Source organism: Aythya ferina (assembly GCF_964211825.1).
Source record: "Aythya ferina genome assembly, chromosome: 4".
NCBI classification, from domain to species: domain Eukaryota; kingdom Metazoa; phylum Chordata; class Aves; order Anseriformes; family Anatidae; genus Aythya; species Aythya ferina.
Genome location: NC_140300.1, coordinates 5,399,718 through 5,423,178, shown reverse-complemented (window position 1 = coordinate 5,423,178; position 23,461 = coordinate 5,399,718). Strand labels below are relative to the sequence as shown.

At 36.7% G+C, this 23,461-nt stretch overlaps 1 long non-coding RNA gene across 1 annotated transcript; it reads left to right on the top strand.

Moving 5' to 3' along the window:
- The first annotated feature begins 602 nt into the window (after positions 1-602).
- On the top strand, positions 603-23,244 carry LOC311435559. Its single transcript, XR_014692212.1, has 3 exons — positions 603-1,039; positions 9,490-9,567; positions 20,709-23,244. It is a non-coding gene; the product is annotated as an uncharacterized lncRNA (long non-coding RNA).
- Positions 23,245-23,461: the final 217 nt, after the last annotated feature.

Here is a 23,461-nt window from a genome sequence, read left to right as displayed (position 1 = left end):
TAAGGCTTTAAGGATAACTTTAATGGTAAGTGCTTTGCAAAATTTGGGATGCAGCACCAGAAGTGTCACTACAGACAAAATTAAAATATGCCATTTCTAATGCACATTTCTATATCATTTAGAAGTCTTTCTCCATTGCTACCATGGGCTGCACACAGAAGTCAACAGTGTCATTCATGGAAACGAAAGACCAGACATGGGAAAGCCTGTGGGTATATGGCCTTACTGAGAAGAGAGAGTCAACTATAAAAATCCCAGAGCTCACTGAACTGTTTAATTCTGTGTGTTTGTTTCTATTTTGTCTTCATCTGAGTGGTTCCTATATGATCCTTTACTTGTGAAATCTGTAGAAGAAGCTCAGTAAAAATAAGACAAGATATCTAGCTTGTCAGTGATTATCTGGAAGAAGAATGCAGAGAATCTGGAAAGTATCCAATGAAAACAAATTATGGAAAAGAAGATTTGAAAGATAAGCTACACCCTTTTTCACAGCTCTAGAAACTAACTATTTACCAATAACTTTATTGTGCTTGTTTACTTATTCCTCGTGCTTAATTATTATTTTTAGGGATTTAGGCTTTATTTCATCATTTTAACACAACAACTGTCGCTTGAGTTGAAGAAACAGAAAGGATAGAATCTGCAATACACAGCGTACAGCTGGTTGAACTGTTCACAGCAAATAATTTACTGGCTCAGTTAAGCCTTATTATCTCTTTGAAAATTGTCCAGAAACAGACTTTGATTATTATGAAATTGTTAATTACTCAAAACTGTTTGACAAACATTTTATAGAAACGGAGTCCGACTTATGGGCTGGTCTCAAGCTGTCTTTTATTCCGTACCCCGAGCTCCTGTTACACACTGGTGGGACAGATACGATCTCTGGTTGTTTAGATGTAAGTAGTGAGCAGATGAGAAGCCAGTAGATGGTGCTCAAGGACGAGAAGCCAACTTCCGTGGTTTAGGAAGGAAGAAAACGTTGCTAAGCACTGTGAATGTGCTGCACTTGGCTGCATTTTGAAAGCATGTTTAGAAGGTAAGTCGCCTAGTTCTCTGGCTTCCCACCATTCCAGTATGAAATATTTGAAAATGAGAGGACTGGGAGCTGAGCAGTTGGTAGAGAGTTTTGTAAACCATCTCCATGTGAGCTTGTTTTGCTGGGAATATTCACAGCGCTCCCGGAGAGCAAAATCCCAGCGTGGAGGAAAGCTTAGGGAGAAGGGCAAACTACATCCTAAGATCATGGTGCTTCCTTGTTTCCTTTCCTTCTACAGAGCTACTTCAGTCTAAAAGATCTTGTTTATATAACAACAGCAGTATCAGTTTTTTCAGTCCTTGCTACATACAGTTTACATAGTGCCTTCAAAACACTTATGCCAGTGATTATCTTTTAGAACTGATGTTATCTAATGCTATGCTATTTTTGTTTTCCAAAGACTATTCCTGTCTGAAAATTAATGCAACCAAATCTTCAGACGTGTGCTAAGAACTTCCTCACCTGTATGATTTCTTAATTGCCTGCTTTCCCTCAGTGCTAGCCTGAAAGATTTGGATTTGCTTATTCCAAGGTAAAGAAGTCCAAGGGGAGATTTGGTAATTATCTTCTAAAATGCACGAGGTTGCTGCAAAGCAGGAGGTTTTCAATTCTCCATGTGTATTCCACGTAGTGCAAGATTGAACATGCTTAAGTTAAGCAAGGGATATTTATTTAGTCTGAACATTAAGAAAAGCCTTTATAACTATGAGAAACCTTAGTAAGGAAACCTTAGACTAAATTTCTGAAAATATCTGTATCAATAGTGATTTTAAGCATAGACTACAAAACTGTGTCAGTTATGGAACAAGTAAAAGCTATTCTGTTCTGAAGAAGTGTGTGTGTGTAGGTGATCTGGATGAGTGCTTAAAATCTGTTCTATCCTAAATTCTGTAATTCTCTTTTGTTCTTCCCAGTTACCAAAGATATCCTTCATTGGCTGCTTTTCAATGTTTTGCAAATAAATTATTTGATTATAAATTGTGGGCCAAAGACTGGACCTGTCCATGCAGCTTTTTTCCCTTGATATTCCTTTTCTATTATCTTTCTCTTTTAGTTCAATAAATATTCTGGAGTTCCAGCATTTGGTAGGTAGGTAGGAGGCTTGTAGTCTTCATGTGCTTCAGTACTCTCTCTCTCTCTCTCTCTTTTTTTTTTTTTTTTTTTTTTTTTTTTAGTATGTATGTGTGTGAAAACATGCCCAAAACTTTATATCTGCAATTTGGTCACATGTATATTCCATAAAGGCAACTTACTGAGTAGCATATAGAATGCTTTTGCAGTCTTTATGATACAAATTCTTTTTTGCCAGTGAAGTACTTGCATTATTGATTTTAATAGAACTTTGAACAGTGAGGATAAATTGTGGTAATACTGAATGATGCCACATAAGGAGATGCAGCAGGATAAGACTAAAATGGCTCTTGGTATATATTCTGTGACTAGAACATTGTTTTATGACCAACTGAGGCAGCAATTCCATAATATACAAGGTCCAAGTGCAATAAAGAGGGCTTTGGTATCATAGATTTCACCAAGACTATGAGCAATAAAAATGTTTATGACGTTCAGTATTATAATGCTATATTGCTTGGAAAACATATGCAACAATAAGAAGAGGATTGTGTTCTCAGCAGCATTTTAAGAAAGTTGTAGTTTGCTCAGAGAAGTGTATATCCATGTGATAATCTATCTCTAAATAACTTAGTGCTCCCATCATTGTTAACAGTTTATTCTGTATAACTTATCTTGTTTTCTCCTTTTAATGTGTTGAGCAAATTTAGGCATGTTTTAGGAGACATGGAATAAATCTTTCTGTATATTTAGGTATGGATAATGCCCACCTCAAAGAAAAAAAATAAATAAATGGGGTTTTACATGTGGTTCTGCATGGTAATTGTCTGTTTTCATGATCTTCACTCTCACCATAATTGAGGTGTTTTGACTCAGCTCTTAATGAAACCGAACTTGGCCCACAATGAAAGAATTGCCTGGTGGTATCCTTAGTTCTGTATGTCTCCAGATGATGCAGTGCCTGTACACTATCACAATGTCATCAGACTTGATTTTCATTTCTGCCTCTCTCCACTACACTCTTAGCAGGAGCCAGGTTAATGCACTTAATGTTTAAATTTAAGCCATCTGTTGGTATTTGATTGGATTTCATTAAAAGTCAAAATCCACAAAGCAGGTGTGGTCTCAACAAATGGACACTTTCCACTCAGTGTTGAGCTGCAGAGAAAGTCTGTAGGTAGAACTTGAGTAATTTTATATGTGGATAGGGAGAGAAAACATGCTCATCACACAGGGAAGTATGATAGGCCAAGAGGGTAATGCATTTGCAGTGAAATTCTAGCTTTTGGACAAGGCAAGGAAAAGACCAAATGCTGTTTAAAAACCTGATTTGTATGTTTGCATGTATCTCTGCGTGTCTGTGTGCATGCAAATGTGTGTATAAGAAAAGTCATGCTGGGATCCCAGTATTCAATTTCATTTTACTGGAGTGGAAGATGAAAGTTGGTACAGTAAAGGTGTTGCAGCAGATTGAACAAAAGATTTGTAAGACTCTCTAGATGAAAGAGAAGAGTGCACAGATGTGTATATTCACTCCTGCATTATGTGTTCTAAAGCAAGCACCGCTCAATGAAAAAATAGCTTGAATAAATTGCACAAGACAGGTGAAGAAAAAGAGGGGAAAATCAGCCTCAGAGAATTGAAGTGATTTACCCAAACTGATGCAAAATTTAGTGGCTGAGTCATTACAAGAACCCAGGTTTCCTAAATCTCCAGGCCATACTGTCTAGTGACTGAGAAACAGCAATAGAAGTTAAGCAATCTTGAGTGTTAAAGGATTTCTAATTCTGAACTGCCAGCCTATTAAAACAATAAATTTGCACATCAAGCATGCATGTGGCAAAAAACATTCGGAGGAAAAGAAATCTTGCAACAGAATTTGATTGAACCAGACTTTTGTGTTCTTGGTATCTAATATTAATCTGTGTTATTCTGTTTTTACAATGTTATTAATTTATGAGAAAGGGAAGAGAGGGGGAGAAAGAAAGAAAACTCTGAAGAAATAAACACTGAATGGATAGACCATAACATTCTGATGTATTTCAGCATGACTTGCACATAGTGACAAACTATTCTGCATTGCTGTTGTAAACCTGATTTTTGTTTAATAAAGTTTGTACAATCTGTTGGTTTTTAAATTAACTGCATGACTGGCTCACACTTCAGTCACGACACTTAAGACCATGTAACATAATCACTGGCTGTGAATGAAATACAGGAATGTGAAACTGGCAGAGACTGCAGGAAATGTGAAGGGAAAACTTGTCATTTTACTGTCAAAACAAGACAGCAAAAATATATTCCTAAGTAACTTTCCTACGGTTTTATTTATTTATTTTAAGAATATAAGGTGGCTATTTACCTTCTTTTCCACATTTTTTACTCCCATGAAGATACAGCTGCTTATCTTTAGTTTGAGCTTTTGATAGTAATTTTTCACATTTATTCCAAATTGGTTTTCACTATTGTATGATAATGCTGAAAAATGAGATCTTAAAATCAGAATCTGTCATTCTGCTTTATGATTAAAATAAAATAAAAAAGCAAAAGTGAAGGCTTGTCTCTTCAGGTGAGGTTGGTTGATTTAGATTTATATCTGTTTTGCTTTTCAAAAAAAAAATATCTATAATTAGGTATGAAAGTAAAGTCATTGGAATACAAATAATACAGATTTGCCACATTCTTCTTCTCCTGGTCTAGTTGGTGTTTCTTTTCTCATTGAATGCACTTGAATAGTTCATCTATAGCGAAACACAAATGCATTTTTATGACATCAACTTTAGAAACCACAGAGTATCACAGTCAGTATGTTTCTGGAAGTTGATGAACAAGTCTTTGTTGGAGACTCTGCTCCTTACCCACTTTCTGTGTGAGACTGCATATGGTGAATCTGTGCATCACAGATTGTTAAGGTTTTCAGGTAGTCACAAATCTATCGCAACATCTTAGATGAATGATAGGATTATCTAAAGAGTTTTCTGTTGGTTGCTTTGTTTACTTGGTATTGTCTTTCCTGTGCTCACAGGAAAAAACAAAAGAAACAAACAAACAAAACCAACAAGCAGAGGTGGGTCAAACTAGGCTAGCAAATGCACTCTGGAATGAAAGACAAATGGCCTGTATGTATCCAGCTGGGAACCTTTCTGAATGGAGTTTGGCAGGCTACAGGTTTCCCATTAGACCTTTTGGTTCAGTTCATCATACAGGGTCCTGCAACACCAAGATCTCTCTTCAGAAACCACTGCTCTAAGTTTTGTATTGAGACTTCTCAGGATTTAGTAAATGGCAGATATGCTTGGGGGGAGGGGAGGGGACACAAAAACAAAACAAAAACAACAAAAAACAACACCAAAACAAGGACACAAAAACTATGGGACATGATTTTAAAATTACAGTGATAAATAATTCTGTTTTAAAGAATATTTATAGACTTCACTGTCTTCTCATTGGTGTTGGTATAAGCCAGAAGTCACATCACTGAGGAAAGAATAAGAACCTTTATTTTCCTGGAAAATTGAAACCTTTTTCATCTACCTTTCAGCAGATAAATAGGATTAAAGTTTTCAAAGTCTGCTGAAAATGTAGCTCATGAGAACTGATTGGGTAAATCCTCAGATGACATAAATCGTTTACCTTCAGTGATTTCAATAAATACTGTTCTAATAACAGTCATATCAGATCTCTCTGGTAGATAAGAAAACAGAGAAGAAAAAAGAAGACCACCACCCAATACTTGTATGAAAAACAGTATGAGATAACAGAAAGGACATCTGTGATTTAAGTGTTTCTTATACAGAGATCTCATCTGGAAGGATGAAAAGATATACATGAGACACTCTAAGATTAGTTCAAAATACCTTCTGAATTTCTACTGGGGATTAACAATAACCCTTTTAAAAGACAAAAGTAATCCTTACTATTAACACAAGTAAGCAGCTATCAAGATAAGAACAGCTAATATTAGCTGGGGGAGTTAGACATGCTGCTGAATTTTGCCAACATGCTGAAGCTAGAGAGGTAAGAGCATATAGACTCTGTACAAGAATGTGTTAAATTGATTTTTTTTTTTTTAAGAGGGTAACTTGTTTTATTTATGTAGGGCACAATTCATTTGTGAAAATATAGGCATGTAATGTCCTCCCAGGTGTCCTGGGAAGGAAGAGGTCCCCATCCCAAGAGCTTTCCCACATGTGCATTTGTTTTTTCATTGCATTCCAATTGAGGGGGAAACAAAACCTCTTCAGTAAGGACAAACAGCACGTTTCTGTTTCTTGGATGCATCCTCAGGACAGAAATGTTCAGGTGCTATAGAGCCAGACCAGTCCTGAGATTTTGTAACTAGGAATTGGGTCTCAGGTCCTACACAGTTGATGGGCCAGGAAATGCATGATGATCTTCATGCCAATTCATCACCCAAGTCAAGTAGTGAAGGGTATGTGTGCTTATGGCCTTTCTCCATCTGTTTGTTAAAGGAGGGTGCTTTAAGAGTTCTGAAAGAGATTCTTGAAGGTTTCTTGCAGTGAGGATGAGTAACTAATACAGACTACCATACCACTTCAGAGCTCAAATAGGTTAACACTATGTCATCTGCGGTGTGAATTTAGTATGGAAAACTGTAGGTTGTGTTGAATTAATTTCATGTCTACAACAACTGAAAAAAAAAAAAGCTGTTTAAGTGGGCTTTGATTGTATTTAATGTGTTGCATTGTCACAATCCATGTTGGTGTTGGTGTTGTTTCTGGTTCCTGCTACTGTTCCTCAATGTTGGTGGGTCAGGACCTTCCTACAGTTGCTTTCCTCCTAAGTTTCTCTTTAAAGGCTCAGAGGTGTTTCTCAGAACTATTTTATCCTATTTAGTGAAGGACCTGGCACTTGAAAATTTTGTGTTTCCTCATATCTTTGGTGGTCATCAGAAATACTAGTTTCTGTTACCAGAAAATTGTGTTAAAGGCAGTAATACATTCTCTGTAGCATCAGATAGTTTTTAGCACAGTCTGAATAACAGCACTTCCCACTAATGTTCATTTGTGATTTATGATGTGATGAAAACCTTTTAGGAATTCCCTTCTACACAATATAAGAAAAAAGGTAGAGGTCTAGAATAATGTAATATAGCAGAAGAGAACCAATGTAATTCATGTGAGGGAACTTTCCTCCTTACCATTTGTTCTTACATCAGTTATTGTTAGATGCACATTAGCAAAGGCAAGTGTCTGAATGCAGTTTATGGGATACTCCTTGGTCAATAAACAGTGATGTAGCTCCGAGGGTTTTAGCTAGTTCATTTTGTTTGAGGGTCTTTCCCCATATCCCTATGTCACCATGAATGTGAAAGTCATGGCTGGGACTCACCAATGCAGAAAACTAAGCCTTCTGCAGTTAAATGACAAAGTAGTATCCTATACTTAGAAATCACACAAGAAGTGTTGTCTGTGCTCTTGATGCTGTGTCCCCTCATACTAAAAATATTCATGTACTGAGAGGAATAGGATACTTAACTTAGTGTCTTCTATTGCTACTGCATGCTGGGCACACAGACATTGACCAGAGAGGAAAAATCTTGAGGAAAGGATCACTTCATGTCATTTTACAGCTGGTTTTAGAAATTAAAAACTAGGGCAAGTGCTCAAGATTAAAAGATTCTCACAATGATTACTTTATGTAGCAGAATGAATCATCCAGTATATAAGCAAGAGAAGAAAAACATTTATACCTTCGTGTGTTCCTAAATGCTATTTCCTTCCATAATCAACACTGCTTCTAAATGTGACTACAAGGAAGAGAGATGGCAAATGTCTTGCTTAATGTGGTATCCTACACAAACAGGGAACGTTCATTGATCAACAAACATCATTTAATCAGAAATTTTATAGTTCTTTCAGTCTCTGAAACAGAAAATATGTTGATACCTTATTTGACATATAGTTGCAAAACATGAAAGGTCTAAGATGACCCAGGACACAGTGAAAAAAATGGGTGATGAACCCAAGTATCTTAAAGGCCAGAGAGTGCTCTGTCCCCTAGGCAGCATTATCTCTGATAGAGCAGACCCTCCAAAATCATAATCATAAAAGCAGGACAGGTCATTCCTTACAGTACTGTATCCTTTACATTTTTCAACGTAACTGTAAGGAAGAGAACATTTGAGCTCTCTTTAGCTTTCAACAGAGAATGGGGATGTTTGTAATGCATATGACAATCTCTCATCTCTTTCCTTCTCTAAATCCTAATTTGGTGTTTAAAGTAAAGAAATGCCAAATATAAGCACATTGCAGAAGTAAAAAAGGCTAGTGCCTAGCTGCTGAACTCATTTACACATAATTCTAGAGAGCAGCTTTAGAGCTGTCATTATCCAGAGAAATCAGACACTTGTTCATAGTCTGCAAGTGACAGAAAATGGGAATGATAATTAGGATGCACAAAGAGAGAAGTAATGACCACAGATACTGAACATTTTTTATTACTAGAAAAATTTCCATTGCCCCAAACCAATCCCTTAGTCTCTAACATGAGTTTTAATTTACCTTAAGTCAAATACTCTTTGTTTAGGTATCCATGAAGGCAGTACTAATCACACTTTCACATGGTTGCATATTGTGTAATATTAAAGGAGAAGCCACAATTACTGTGAAAAGCTCTCTTACCCAAATCTAGGGCAATATGAATGCAGTGTAGAGACAGATGGACTCCAAGGGTAACTTTAGCAACTAATATAGCAATCCGTTTGGAGAGACACCACAACAGAAGAGAGGGCATTATCATCTATGAACTTGCCTAGAAGTACTACCAGCCCTATTCCCTGCCTTGGTATAAAGAGGTCTGACCTTTTATGACTTCGTATAAGCCATATGTCCCTTGATCTAAGACAGTCCTATAATGCATATAGCATAGATTATATGAGGGAAATGAGTTGTAATTTGTAAAGATGTATTGTTATATATTGCAGTATCCCCTAACTTAACACCCAAGATGAAAAAGCAGACCCGAATGCTGAATTTATTATGTAAACTGCCGAATAGCCTGCCTTGATAACTACCAGACAAAGACCAGGGAAGAAAGACAGATTTATTATTATAAATATTATTAACATTAATAATAGTATAATATAATTACATAATTATATATTGTATAATATTAGATACATTATAATTGTTATATTTATCAATACTATAATAATAATAATAATAATAATAATAATAATAATAATAATAATAAAGCATCACTTGCATTCAGCCTGAGAATTAACATACATCAAGTTAAGTCAGTTTGAAAAAAGCAAAGTGATGGAGAAAGTAGTGTAATGGTTAAAACCACTGAAAGAGACATGTGTCGAAACCATGTTGGATGTGACCAAGCCTCTGTTTGATTCTTCTTTGCAGATAGGCATCTATAAAGCTTGAGCCATAAGGATAGAAGGCTGAAGAAGCTGAAAGACAGCAAGCCATGATCAAACAGTGGTGAGTTTCAGATCCAACAAAGACTTGGAGTCCCCATCAGTGAACTGCAAGAGCTGATCAATCTTATCTAACTACAGCTTTGCCCTGCTTTTAGTAGACACTAATAAATTTAATGTATCCTATCTCAAGATGCAATGTATCGCTGATCCTCTAAAGCTGTGCATTAGTACTGCTTGTGCTAATGTGACAGAAGCTAAACTGGAACTACATTTGTAGAGCAAAAAGCTCTCCAAAAGTGAATTCAGTCCATTGTACTAGGCTGTAGATGGTGTGAAGGGGAACTACTTTGAAGTGTAAACTTCACGTACTGTTCTCTGCACCTTATGGTTTCACTCTTATTGGGCTTCACAATTTTCTGGATTCCCTTTCTTCACTTCCAGGATATCAGATGGGGAGAAGAAATTAATCCTCTTCAAAAAAGATTAGGTATAGTTTGAGAGTTAGTTCATTCATAGAGATTGCTTTGTGTAGGCAAGAGAGTCATGACAAACTTGGTTTCTCTAATCCTGCAGTTCTAGTACCATGTTGGGTTTTGCACCTGCTACACATCCTTCTGCCATGTCTTCAGGCTCACAAAAGACATCTTCAGATGCATTCTATAAAAATATTAGTGCAGAAGAATATGGCAAATCTCTCCCATTATTCCAGGCACTGGGACCTGAAAGGTCAGAAAGGAAGAGTACCTTACAACCATAGTATTTTAACATGAGGGATTAGAGAAAACTCAGGTGAATCTCTGAGATTCCAGAGAGAGATTGACTCAATGTGATCTATTCTGCAACCAGACATACATGGGATCTAGAGATTATTTCTAGGCAGATGTTTTTCAATGTAGCCAAACTCTGTCTATCTGCATAAATATTTGTATGGGGTATTGGGACAATGTCCAGCTTAATTAATTCAGAAAGAAATTCAGGCACAAAAGGACTTTCCAGTGCTTTCATTTATTATCAACCTTACTGGAACTTAGGTCAGGAAAAATCTGTTCAGTGACAGCTTCCCTGATATCTGATGTGCAGAAATTACCATCCTTTCTTTTCATATGTTTTAAAAAGAAAATCAGATGTTGCAAACAAACAATCTGGAAATGCAAATTCTCTTCAGGATTGCCAAAATTTCCCAAAAGGTATACAGATAGGAAGTGAAAAGCTCCTGGAATAGTAAAATGATGGAAATATAATAAATGACTGCAGCTGGTTCAATACTTTATATTCTGAATTCTCAATGCTGGATAAGCTCTAAATAAAGCTTTTAAGCCCTCCTCCCCTTTTATATTTTTTTCTCTTGCTCTCTGTCATCTTTGTTTAAGCTCATAAGACTAGCTGGATCTAAGAAAATAAAAACAAGCATAAAGGCTTTGTTCTTAAAGCATTAAGATTGGAGTAAACCATGAGCAGCTCAATGTACATGAGATTAAAATAAGGCACTTCTTGCTTTTTATGGATGATCTATGTATTCATAATTCTGAGAATTCAAACAAGTTAGGAATTCAAACGTAGCTCAGGTTATGAAAACATTTTCTTTTATTGAAACCCTTCATTTACTCCCCTTTACAGAATTTTAATAATAACTAAATATTAGTAAAATTGAAGAAAAAATGGAAATGAAAGTTTTACTTATTCTATATTTCCTTCAATTGTAACAATTTTCTTATAGAATTACTAATTCTTAATTAGTTAAAATTAATAAACTATTAATCTAATATATCTATCTTGTCTGTGCTAGGATACTGTTTTTTTTTTTAATTTAAATTGCAAATCAAAGTATAGTTTCTATCAGACATTTTACTGTCAATAAATTGAGAATAAAAATGACTATTTCTGCAATTTAGGTGTCCACTTTATACTGTGGCTGTCACCTGTAGCTGCTTAGAGACAGGGATATATTTAAAAGCATTAAAGTATTTTTTTATCTCTCGTTCATCAGAAAATCAATGCAATATAAATGCTAATTGTTTCCAGGACACAATTTGGGTGTTTGATGCATATTGGAGCTCAAAAGTCTCTAAACTTATATAAGCTAAGCATCAAACTAGATCTGAACTGTTGTTTGAGCACGTTTCCTTTGGAAAGAAGACTGGACTTTGGATACTGTGTTAGTTTGCATTTCTCTGTTTCTTGGACATTTTGTGTGTTCAGTTTGACACACTCCATGCTTGCATATATTAATGATCTCTGAACAAAGGTGATGTCAGAGAAAACAGGTAAAACCAAACCTCTAGTATTCAATGAAGCTCTGTGAAAAGTGTATGTGCCATATACTATAGCTGGATACCCGATAATTGTGGGGTTGCAACCTGTAAAATCAACTATAATTGCACTCTTGTTTATATTTTTACTAGAAAATCAGATGTTTTTGTTTTCATGGAGTTCATACACTCCCTGCTGCATAGCAGTAACAGGTTTTTCTTTTATGTGGAGCAGGTGGCTAATTTTGAAAAACCTGTTTTCATGGTGTGAAAGATTTACTGCCCTCAAAACTCATCTCAGAATATTTGCAGTTGGCTAGTGACTGGTGTTTGAAAACCACTGTAGATATAACATGCAAGCACATTAAGAATAGTCTATGGAGGGAATGGAAAGAATAACTTAGCTATTTTGTCTTGGGAACTTGTTTTTTAAAAGGAACCTCTCAGATCCCTACAATTTAACCTAATGAATAAAGTTAAAGCTTGGAAGTTCCTGGTGATTTCTTAGAAATATCTTATTTATTTTAAATTTATTATTAAAATAGAAGACCAAAATAATCTTGTCTGGTCTCCTACAAGTTCATCCTACTAAATTACATACACTTATGCTCTATTTTAGGGTAAGGTTATTTTTCTGTACTCACATCTCCTACTGAAAACCTGGACTTCCTCTGCAATTATGTGTTTAATTATGCTTCTCCATACCTTTTTTATATCCTACTTTCTCTCCTGAGCTGGAAGGAAAAATCATAGAATTGTAGACTGCTTTGAATAGGAAGAGAACTTAAAAGCACAGAATTACACAGAATCACAGAATGGTTTGTGTGATGTAGGAGCAGGACCTTGCGCTTGGCCTTGTTGAACCTCATGAGCTTTGCACAGGCCCACCTCTCATGCCTGTCCAGGTCCCTCTAGATAGCATCCCTTCCCTCCAGTGTCAACTTTACCACACAGCTTGGTGTCATCACAACTTGATGAGGGTGCGCTTGATCCCACTGTCATTAATAAAAATATTAAACAGTACCAGTCAAATTAATACAGACCCTTGAGGGACACCACTCATCATTGGTCTCCATCTGGACATTGAGAGAGACACTGAGATAGGAGAAACTGAGAAAACACATTCATATTATTCTTAGCCTAGAAAAGGTTCATATTCTATGGTGCTTTGATTCAGAATAACTAGGTCTGACTTTTATTTAAAGCATGTTGGCAGGATTCACAGACTCATGCTAGCTACTCAGTCGTGGTATAATAAGCAATAAAGCAAAAAGGAAAAGGCAGGCTGTAACTTAGTCAAAACAGGTCTATCAATGGTGTAAGTACAATAGGTGTTATATGTTTGAGTCTTCCTTTATTTAGCTAAAACCTGAATTAGGCATCCATTGTAAACAGGTTTTCTAAGTTCCACCTATAACCAGTAGAGAAAGACTGTGCTTAGATTCATATACCAGATTTAGATATTTATGTCTCCCGTATCTCTTTTGGCGATTTTTTCAGCTTGATATGGACACTCACAGATAATTAGCTTGATCCAAACCTACACAGTTCTTCTAACTGGTAGAGAAGCTGACCTTGAACAACAGGAGAAAAACTCAAGCAGATCTTATCCCTTTATGGTATTACCCACTCTGAAATTTCCTGCATCTTCATTGGAAGCTTTTGAACTGAAGTAAGGTTGCAAAGTTTTGTGCATATCGATCTGATTGCAAAGCAGTGGCATTTAGCTATCCAAAATTATATCGCCCCTTCTGAAATAAATTATGGTATTATTTACTTGGTTCTAGTCCTATGTAGTGGCTCAGAACAAAACCCCTAAACCAGAAAGATGTATGCTTAAGCTCCAGAGAAGAAACAGAGGTTGTTTGTGAGGTGTAACTTAAATGTAATTGTTGAGGCTTAACTCTGGTAGGCAATTCGGCCCCACACCAACACTCAGTCACTCCCCTGTGGTGGGATGGGGGAGGGTGGAATACAAAGGGTGAAAGGGAGAAAACTTTCGGATTGAGATAGGGAGAAAACTTTTGGATTATAATGAAGACAGTTCAATGGGTAATCAAAAGTTGTATGTCCAAGCAAAGTAAAATAAGGAATTCATTCACTACTTCCCATTGGCAAACAAATGTCTACCCACTTCCAGAAAAGCAGGGTTCCATCTCAAATAACAGTTGCTTGGGAAGACAAAAGTCATCACTCTGAACATCCATCCCCTTTGTCTTTCTTTACCCTAGCTTTAATTGCTGAACATGATGTTGTATGTTATGGAATATCCCTTTGGTCCATTTGGGTCAGCTGCCCTGGCTCTGTCCCCTCCCAGCTTCTTGCACCCCAGCCTCCTCACTGGTAGGGCAGCACGAGGAGCTGAAAAGCCCTTGGCTCTGTGTAAGCACTGCTGTACAACAAAACATTGGTGTGTTATCAACACTGTTTTCATCAAAAATCCAAAACATATCACCATACGAACTACTGTGAACAAAAATTAACTCTATCCCAGCCAGAGACAAAGGAGAGACAATAAACAAAGCTAAGTATGTCATGTGTATTTTTTATTTAATTATTTATTTTTATTTTTTTTCAGGATGTGAATTAAGATTCCATCAGAGGCTCTGCATACTTCGATTTCCTTGTTTGAAAAGGCATATCTTTCCCAACTTCATCCATATTCAAACACTAATAAACAGATGGTCAAATTAAAGAGACCCTATCATCCAGAAAATTAAATGAATTAGAAATTCACCAGAGCTTAGTTCTCCAAACCATTCCTTCTTCCAGTAAAATAAACAAACCAACTTACTTTTCCCTCTGCTTTTCTTCCAAATACTTTCGGAACCATGAGATCAAATAATTAAGCTGGTGGAAAATCCCTTGTTGGTATTAGAAACAACCTCTAGTGGGAGGAAGACTAAGATAACAGCTGGTTATTACAGAACAAGATATTTCATTACATTGAGCATATCTGCTTAACAAAAAAGAAAAGTCAGACTTTGAACTTATTGGATCAATGATTTCGGTGGGATTGGAACAGACTAGAATAGATACATTTTGCATTGTAAAGAAAATAAGGAGATAATCAAATGGGATTTACTTGTTATACACAAAATTCAGATTATAAAACAATTTACAGAGGAGGGGGGACTTATCTAACACTCAAAGCAAAAGGCAGTCAATGAGGAAATCATATCAGGGCAGCAATTTGTCCCAGCCCATTTTAGCAGACTCATGATTGTACTAACTTCACTTCCACCAGTCAGTGGTGTTCATGACATTGGCTCACACAAGCCAGGTAGAAGCCTCAGCTAAAAAGATCACTCAGGTTACATCTTTGTCAATGTATTGATTCAGAGCCATGGTGCAGTTTCAAAAGAGTCCCCTGATTGTCACTACCTACTATGTGATTGTGCAGTTTCCTTAATATGTATGGCCACTAGACAGAACTAACCTGTCAGGGAAGCTAAAGCACTCTGATTCCTGTTTGGCCACATGAATCTCAGTCTTTGAACCACAGGCATAATGGAGATATTTTCTCTATGGGATCAGATTAAATTTAGTCTGAAATAGCTCTCATAAATGGCATAGAATGAAGATGTAGGGACATCATCACTAATGACTTCAGCCTGCTGACCCTTTCCTTTTACACCAAATATCCTGGTACATCATCCATAGGAGTTGTAATGTAAATTTATTTTTGAAGATGATCAGATTTTGTGACTGTATTGTTTGGTTCACCATTTGGGTGGAAGATGTCAGTGTTGTAGTTAGAGATACATGTGGGGTTAGGCTTCCTTGAGCTGTTGTGGAGATCAGAAGCCATTCCTGCCTGAGATGTTACCTCTCCACACATTCCAACCTTCCTTCATAGGACCAACAGGAGCAACCAGTGCCAGTGTGCACAGTGGCAGATAGCTACATCCACTTTATGATTTCCTGGTAATCTACAGCCCTTGACAAGCAGTATCCCTTGTTCCTATGTTACCCCTATACCTAAAACTAGTTAAGATTAAAAATGCAGGCAAATTATGTATTTTAGGAGTTGAGCAAAACTTGCTTTTGCCCAGAGCTGTCTTGCCCTATGTCTCCTTCTGTCATGCAATTAGATATAAGCACTATATGGAACAGGCTGACACTTTACAGGATATGAGAACTGAATCTAAGGTGCTTCTGTCACTTTGGTGGCAGCAGACAAGACAAAGCAAGGGCTGGGAAAAGAGACTGTGAGATTGTCAAGAGAAACCTGTGGAGGTGTTAATGAAAGAGTGCTTCCTGCAACATCACCACGGCCAGCCAACACTCACAGCCCAGACACAGCCTCTGAAGATGGGACATCTGGTTAGATGGACAGTTGCGGAATCAATTCTAGTAATTTTAGGAAGTGAATCTGACTTTGATGGTGGGCACTAAGAGAGGCAGCAAGATGTAGCTAATCCCACTGCATCCTCCAACAACAATATATGACTCTCCAGATGTGAGCTTTTTAAAGTAACATTCACTTTATTTCAAAGCATAAGCATTTGCTATTGCCATCTTCTGTGCACCTGCCAGCTGGTGCATTTGGGGCTCTCTACTTTGTGCATGAGAAGCCCAAACCATCTGTAAGATGCTCTTTTCATTACAGTCTTCTGTATTTCAGATATGATTTTGGAAAATATAGCATGTTATCTTTTCTCTTTTCACATACTATTTTGCCTTCCTTGCTTCTGACAACTAGACCATGAGATTTCTGAGAGCAAGTGAACCCTGAACATACTGTACACACTTAATAAAGACACTAAGTTTATTTATTTAGTAATGTTTAAGTGTCATAGTGTTTGCCTCCCTGTTGAAACATCATTTATACTACAGTCCTCACTTTGTTCCTCTTATTTTTAACTGCCTTGTGTATTTGTTACTTGGTTTGGGGGATTCTGAAGTCAGGCTGGTAGGAATCTCTCTGTCAGGTTCAGTAAACCTCTGATTAGACTCAGTGGGAGAAGAATTTCAGTCTCAGCAATAGGACATAAATTTTGATGGACCTTTATTTAATACACTGCCATCAGATACATTGTGAAGGAGCAGGAATGTGTGCTGCACCCTGCTATTCCATACTGTGCCAAGGATGTGACTACACAGTGAGAGACAGAGATGCAAAAACAATTAAACTAAATAATCTCGGGTACTGAAGGCAATATAGCCACATTAGTGAATTCTCTGCCTGGCTTAGAAGTATCTCACACAGTTCTGTGCTGTGCCATACAGCAGAAAGTTCACAGAGGAAATGAAATGGCTGCTTGTGCCTGCAAAACACCTCTGCTGCTTCTGTCAGTGAGCCAAGCTGAGAGGGAGCAACTGTACTGCTGGACCATCTTACTGTTCCTAACTCTACTGCTATATCTAGGGATCTAGACAGATTGGAGCACTGGGCAATCAGCCACAACATGAAGGTCAGCAAAGGAAAATGCCGGGCTCTGCACCTGGGACAGAGCAATGCCAGACGCAGGCACAGATGGGAAGACAGTGGCCGGAGAGCAGCTCAGAGAGAGGGACCTGGGGTTGCTGGTGACAGCAGGCTCTGCATGAGGCAGCAGCATGCACTGGCAGTCAAGAGGGCAGGCTGCGTTTTGGGGTGCATTAAAAACTGCATAGCCAGCTGCTCAAAAAAGGTGGTTGTCCCCTGTATTTAGTGGTAGTGGCCTCACCTTGACAGTGTGCAGTTCTGGTCTCCACAGTATGAAAAGGATGTTAAGGGCCTTGAAAGTGTACAGAAGAGGACAACAAAGCTGGTAACAGAGCTGGAGGGCATGTGCTATGAGGAGAGGCTGAGGACACTTGTCTAGTTGGGAGAAAAGAGGGCTGAGGTGTGACCTTGGCTCTCTGCAGGAGTTGCGCCAGTGGAGGGTCAGGCTAGGCATCAAGAAAAATTGCCTTGCTGGGAGGGCTCAGACACTGAGACAGGCTTCCTGGAGAGGTAGCTGATGCCCCTGCCTGGCAGTGCTCAACTGGACTTTAGATGATGCCCTCATTAGTGTGCTTTAACTTTTGGTTAGCCCTGAAGTGCTCAGACAGTTGGACTCAATGATCTTTGTGGGTCCCCTCTGACTGAACTTTCTGCTCTCTCTGCTCTGCTCTACTCTACTCTGCTCTGCTCTGCTCTGCTCTGCTCTGCTGTACTCTGCTCCTGCTATTACTCTTAACAGCTTCTACAACTACTACCTGGGATAGCTAAGTCTACACAATTAGTCAGTTTTTATGGAGAAACCTATGGTCATTACCTCTTTATAAGAACATACAGAGGCTGCTCTTGAACTCAGTAGGTCAGACCTGAACAGAAGAAAGTTGTGCAAGATCTTTTGCTTTAGCCTCCTACTCTTCTGTTCAGTAGGTGAACTTCTGCTGAGAAAGAGATTCTTACTTAAAATACACAGTGACCTTTTGCTCTCTTAAAAATACCCATGCTTGTCCTTCCATAGGGCTTGGATACCTAGGAGGACGTAAATTCTGTCTGTCTATAAGATTTCCATTCTTCTTGTCAAAGTTTACAAATTCCAGGATGCAATGAATCTGGAAAACCCTAAGGTTTTTCAGAAAAGCATCTAAGGTTCTTTTATTATCCCATATATGATACAGAGGTTTTTTATAAGACTGAGACTGTAGTATAGTCCCGTGATTGCGTTAAACAACTAGTGTATTTCTTGGTCTAGACTGTTCAACCTGAAAGGAAATATTTATCTTCATTTTTGATGACTATCTACTCTTAAACCTCTTGAACTTCTGTAACTTACATAAGTAAATGAAATTAGGCATCTATTTTAAGTGAAAAAAAAATCACAGTGAACTGGAAATTTAAAAGGTTTATTTTGGAAATATAAATGCAATTTCTGAATTGAAAGTTTTATATCCATGTTTACAAAGCAGAAAAAAATATTTCAGAAAACGTTAACTGCCACTTAAAAAACAAAAGATGGTTTCACACTTTTTTCAGTCCAATTAATTTTCTAAATCCAATACATGGTCATGAGTAATTTTTGCTCTTTATAACACTGATTTTTTTCTAACGATTTTACTCTTTTCAAAATTAGAAGAACAACTCAACTCTGTTTTCTGAATTAATGATTCTCTTCTCTTTCTTGCAATTTGCTTGGGAAATCTGAGATTATGAGATACAATAAACATTTAAATCTTCCCTCTAAATTATGTCTTGCAAGCTGCAATTTTGCATGTGAGATAATGGTACATCAACTGCTGGGCAAATTAAGGGACAGAAATCCAACACCAAACAAACAACTATATTTTAAACATGTCATAAGGTTTTCCATAGTCATACATGTATTGTTTGTCTATTACTAGTAAGGTAAGGTAATGGCTACTTTCAGATGCGGAGCATGTGGCAAACTGGCATGTTTCCTAGGAGCAACTAGTACCATTTCTATCCCTTTATATGTACATCCTTAAAACTTATTAAGATATCTGATAATTAATCTGATCTGATCCTTCCACAGCCAGGTTCAGTTTGCCACTCAGAATAACTTGCATTACACTTCTATGTCCTAGTCGCATCTTTCTAGTCCACAGTCCACAGTCTCTCGTGCCAACGTACAGCGAAGGAAATATGTTTGTACCTCAGATGTTCGTCTTTTCAGAACTCTCAAGAATTTTCCTGCACTACAATTTCTGTTTGGAAGCAGTGAAAACAAATATTTAAAATCTGTATAGGCATTTTCCTTGTGAGATACAGGACTTAAGTAAAGTCAAAAAGTGCTTTTGCTTTGTTTGTTTGAGTTGTTTTCTCATACTGTTTTGCAAAGAGCTTCATGGTCAAACCACAAGATAATCAATATTGCCTTTCAAAACCATTCTTCAATGTCAGAACATTTGCATAAATGAAAGTTGAGAACAAAAGAGAATAAAATTATTTATTGTTTTATGCTCAAAATGGAAAATAATTTCTTTTCTACATCTAATATATTAGATTTTGCTATACACTTAAAAGAGAAAAACAAAAAAAAAACTCATGGAAGTGAATTTCTTGAAAACCATTATTTACTTTCATAGGAACTTTTCACCAATAGCTACATATATTATTTTAAATTACACAGCACAATGCAGGCTGTTGATATCTGGGATAACTGTTTTTGTATTTTCAGTTTTTTTCATAAAGTTTGGTTATACTCAACATGTCACATTAACATATTTTTGCAACAAAATAATTTTTTCATTTCAAATAGAACCATACAGAGACAGGACATTATTATTTTTATTATTCATTTTCATTATCATTATCATTATCATTATCATTATTATTAATAGGATAGTACTTTTGAAAAACTGTTAAGCACTTTTGAAAAACAATAATTGTTTTTTTTCCAAAACACTTAAGCCTGATAATATTCCCCCAAAACAGTCATCAACAAAAGGTCTGCAACTGAAGTACAGCAATATTGTTATCTGTTGGTGCTAGAATAAAACACTGTATAACACACCAACCAAAAAAAAAAAAAAAACCAAAAAGAGAAATCACTCTATGTGTGTTTTTCAAAATAGATGTTCAAGAAATATAAATACTTATATTTGTTGGCTCTGCTAAATACTTGATCCATGAACTGGAAGAAGACTTTAAAAGTTGCTGAGTCTTTGTCTAGTTACAGGACCAGGTGGAGCAGGTACAAAGAGTAAGGGAGCATGTTGGTGAGCAGTGGCAATAGGAAGGAGGTACGTCTGCACTGATAGACCATTCTTTACTAAAGAGGAGATTGTGTTCTCCATGAGGACCTCTAATTGTTTGTTGCTTTAAGAAACTCTTAGGATGCAATACAAGGTATTTTATACCAGAGTAAGCTACAATCACTGAAATAGACATGTCTTTCTTTCCCTTTGTCCATCCATTCCTACTCTCAGGTTACCCATTTCACTGTGCCAATGGTAAACCAACACAGGGATATTGTCCCTCTGATTTCTTACCTATACCTGTTCTATATTCCAGTTCACATCACAGGCACAGAAATCCTGGAAAACCAAGGAAGAAGTAGCATTAGGAGCACACAATATCAAAAAGGAGGAAAGGAAACTGACTACTTCTTTCAGAAGAAATACACCCTACAGTGGCATCCTGTGTTCCTCAGCCATGTCCTGAGAAGTGTAGATACAGGAAAACTGTAGTACATGGAAAGCCCAGAAAAAGCCAAAAAGATAGTTTGCAGGTAATGGCTCCCTGCAAAGCATGGCCCTGACCTGAGCCCTGGGCAGTACAGACAAGGATCTTTTTCTATGGTCGAGGCGTTTTGGGGGTGGAAATGCATTGAATTTTTTCCACTGCCTGAAACCAAGGAAAACTGTGGGGCTGTAAAATGATGAGAAATTGTGGTTTTACTCTTCAAGTACCTGATGGATGATGGGAAGGAATTTGGAGTCTTCAAAACCTATGTTTTAATTTGTCCAAACAAACATATCACAGTTTTGTGGGAGACATGTTTCTATAATAGATTTAGAGATAGATAAACATTTAATGACTTGAAAGAAAAGGTGGAACAAATCCTCCTCAAGACTTTGGCCAGCTGAATCTCACCACAGAAAGCTTCAGAATAGTCTGCCCATGCTTGTGATGAATTAATCTTTCCTTATAGATAGAGTTCATCTTGAAGTGTAAATGAAACTAATGAAACTACTCCAATCCACAGCAACTGAGGATCTAGGATATGTATAATTGCTTTAAAAAAAAAAAAAAAAAAAAAAAAAGTTATTGGCAGATCCAACTTGGCCTTTTTGTAAATCCCCAGACCACATTTGTTTACACAAATCAAAAAGCACATGAACTTTGGAAACAGTAAAAGATCTCAAGCAAAACTGGAAAGGAGCAGTATATTCCTGCAGTGGAAACTTTGATATGATATCAGGGCATGCCAGGAGTGTAGAGAAATTCATTCCAAAAGGAAGTCTAAAATTTATTGATATGCATCTGAATGCATTTTTGGATTAATGCATCTGAATACAGTTTGGGATTAATGGAAAATTTATTTGGTTATCTGTCCCTTTGCTCTTTTTTCCAAATTACTATATATAAATATACATATATATATAATTATTATTTTTTCCCAGTGTGTTGAAATTAAACAGGCTTTCTGGGTTCAATTTCATACTTTTAGTTGTAAAAATTCTGCCACCCTTGCTCCTGTGTCACATTCAGTGTAAGCCAGATATTTTAACAGGCCTGATAGAATTGTGACCTCAGCTTTTTGTCTGTTACCTCAGTCTGCACAAGGTACCATTGATTCTTGTAATGCAGGACTGCTCTAAGTGGGCATGCAAAGACCAGCCTGTCTTGTGAAAGGGCTGGGAAGTGCCATTGTGTTAAACCACATTTGTAAGGAAAGATGATACACCTTAACAGACCAAGTTACATACCTGATAAAAGCAAAACCACAACCACAACCAAACAGAGAAGCCTTCTGACACACAAGCTTTTTCTCAGAAAACTACATATTATTAAACAGTAGTTGATTGCATGCATATTCAAATCTCACGTATAATTTACTAGGGCACATTAGTGTCCTGAAATTGTCAGGCATGATATAACAGTTAATGTAAGGTTAGAGGTCATGATTTTTGATAGTGATTTCCTGTAATGCTTTCCTCCTATGTGAACCCATAAATGTCTGTCTTTTCTTAAATAATGAGTGAAACAACTATTCATCTGCTTAAAATTAATTCTATGATGTGTTAGGAGGCTTGCTTCCTAATGTTTGTAAAACACTTTGAAGCTCAAAACTGCTATGTAAGTATTATCATTATTGACAGTAGAAACAATTCTAGTGATGAATAATACTTTTTCCTCATAGAAAATTGACTTTAATTTAGATTAATTGGAGAATCTGTTGCATGCTAACAAGAATTCCTGAATCAGATGATGATCGATGAGACTGTTTTTATGTTTTAAGATATTCATTGGTAATTTCCTTGGGACTGGGACTGTATTATATGCGTTCATCTGTTGTCCAGCATTAAGAAATCCTGACAGAGCCTTTTGGTCGCAACTATAACTCAAGTTGTAAATAATATCATCTGGTAGTTATCCAAAAAACTGTTTGCAGCAATTCTGCTATATTGATTTGACCCCCATAACTTTTCTAGCCTAAATTAAAAATGTATTTAGTAATAGTCACCATGGAGTGTCACCATGAGCTTTCTATATACTATAAATATACTATACCATGATTAATTACTTCTATGCATTTGGTACACTGTAATTTGTTTAGGATTAATGGACTCAGCTCATCAGTAAACGTAGAGTTCCTCCATATTTCAGTAATGGCTAATCCATTAGCTGTACTGAAGTTTATCTCTAAGACTAAATCAATCAGCTGATGCTTATCAGATGTCATACTATTTAAGCAGTTTACACTTAATAGTTTACCACAGTTTAAAGGAGAGTTGAATTACCTGGGGTTATGTACTGGGGGAGATTGGTGTATTCTTTGATGTATTGTCCCAAACAGTATTAATAAACTATGCATATGTAGCCACATTATTCTTTCATTATTTTTATTGTGAATTTTGTATTTGCAGATATTCATGATTATGCAAAAAAAAATACAGGGAAGCCACTTTTTTTTTTTTTTTTAATTATATATAGAAACTATCTTTCAGTTTTAAAGAAGTATACAGTCTGCATATGACATGGAAAAAATCACTTATATAAAACTCAAGTGAATGGTTACAGCATATAAGTATATAGAAAAG